The sequence below is a fragment of the Ipomoea triloba genome, chromosome 16, assembly GCF_003576645.1.
Source record: "Ipomoea triloba cultivar NCNSP0323 chromosome 16, ASM357664v1".
In the NCBI taxonomy this organism is placed as follows: Eukaryota; Viridiplantae; Streptophyta; class Magnoliopsida; order Solanales; family Convolvulaceae; genus Ipomoea; species Ipomoea triloba.
The window spans coordinates 2,712,496-2,714,085 of NC_044931.1; the positions used below are offsets into that span (position 1 = coordinate 2,712,496).

At 52.5% G+C, this 1,590-nt stretch overlaps 3 non-coding genes and 1 pseudogene across 3 annotated transcripts; all 4 read right to left on the reverse strand.

Moving 5' to 3' along the window:
• Window positions 1-81: 81 nt before the first annotated feature.
• LOC116008163 lies at window positions 82-200 on the reverse strand. Its single transcript, XR_004095561.1, has one exon. It is a non-coding gene; the product is annotated as a 5S ribosomal RNA (ribosomal RNA).
• A 124-nt stretch (window positions 201-324) lies between these two features.
• On the reverse strand, window positions 325-443 carry LOC116009015 (annotated as a pseudogene).
• Window positions 444-580: 137 nt separating this feature from the next.
• LOC116009186 lies at window positions 581-699 on the reverse strand. The gene has a single exon (XR_004096462.1). It is a non-coding gene; the product is annotated as a 5S ribosomal RNA (ribosomal RNA).
• A 609-nt stretch (window positions 700-1,308) lies between these two features.
• Window positions 1,309-1,427, reverse strand: LOC116009198. Its single transcript, XR_004096474.1, has one exon. It is a non-coding gene; the product is annotated as a 5S ribosomal RNA (ribosomal RNA).
• Between the last annotated feature and the right edge of the window lie 163 nt (window positions 1,428-1,590).

Genomic DNA, 1,590 nt, shown 5'->3' on the forward strand with positions numbered 1-1,590 from the left:
CTTAGCGGTTTAGCGGTTTAAAAGGATAGTACCCTTAGCGAGCGGTCCAGCGGTTTAAAAGAAAGATTAAAAAGGGGGTGGGGGATGCAACACGAGGACTTCCCAGGGGGTCACCCATCCTAGTACTACTCTCGCCCAAGCACGCTTAACTTCGGAGTTCGGATGGGATCCGGTGCATTAGTGCTGATATGATCGCATCCGTCACGTACTGCGCGCAGAATGTACTTGACCCTCTCTCTCCGCGCAACTTCTCTCGCTTAGCGGTTTAGCGGTTTAAAAGGATAGTACCCTTAGCGAGCGGTCCAGCGGTTTAAAAGAAAGATTAAAAAGAGGGTGGGGGACTTCCCAGGGGGTCACCCATCCTAGTACTACTCTCGCCCAAGCACGCTTCACTTCGGAGTTCTGATGGGATCCGGGGCATTAGTGCTGGGATGATCGCATCCGTCACGTACTGCGCGCAGAATGTACTTGACCCTCTCTCTCCGCGCAACTTCTCTCGCTTAGCGGTTTAGCGGTTTAAAAGGATAGTACCCTTAGCGAGCGGTCCAGCGGTTTAAAAGAAAGATTAAAAAGAGGGTGGGGGATGCAACACGAGGACTTCCCAGGGGGTCACCCATCCTAGTACTACTCTCGCCCAAGCACGCTTAACTTCGGAGTTCTGATGGGATCCGGTGCATTAGTGCTGGTATGATCGCATCCGTCACGTACTGCGCGCAAAATGTACTTGACCCTTTCTCTCCGCGCAACTTCTCTCGCTTAGCGGTTTAGCGGTTTAAAAGGATAGTACCCTTAGCGAGCGGTCCAGCGGTTTAAAAGAAAGATTAAAAAGAGGGTGGGGGATGCAACACGAGGACTTCCCAGGGGGTCACCCATCCTAGTACTACTCTCGCCCAAGCACGCGCAACTTCTCTCGCTTAGCGGTGTAGCGGTTTAAAAGGATAGTACCTTAGCGAGCGGTCCAGCGCTTTAAAAGAAAGATTAAAAAGAGGGTGGGGGATGCAGCACGAGGACTTCCCAGGGGGTCCCCCATCCCAGTACTCCTCTCGCCCAAGCACGCGCAACTTCTCTCGCTTAGCGGTGTAGCGGTTTAAAAGGATAGTACCTTAGCGAGCGGTCCAGCGGTTTAAAAGAAAGATTAAAAAGAGGGTGGGGGATGCAACACGAGGACTTCCCAGGGGGTCACCCATCCTAGTACTACTCTCGCCCAAGCACGCGCAACTTCTCTCGCTTAGCGGTTTAGCGGTTTAAAAGGATAGTACCCTTAGCGAGCGGTCCAGCGGTTTAAAAGAAAGATTAAAAAGAGGGTGGGGGATGCAACACGAGGACTTCCCAGGGGGTCACCCATCCTAGTACTACTCTCGCCCAAGCACGCTTAACTTCGGAGTTCTGATGGGATCCGGTGCATTAGTGCTGGTATGATCGCATCCGTCACGTACTGCGCGCAAAATGTACTTGACCCTCTCTCTCCGCGCAACCCGCGCAACTTCTCTCGCTTAGCGGTTTAAAAGGATAGTACCTTAGCGAGCGGTCCAGCGGTTTAAAAGAAAGATTAAAAAGAGGGTGGGGGATGCAACACGAGGACTTCCCAGG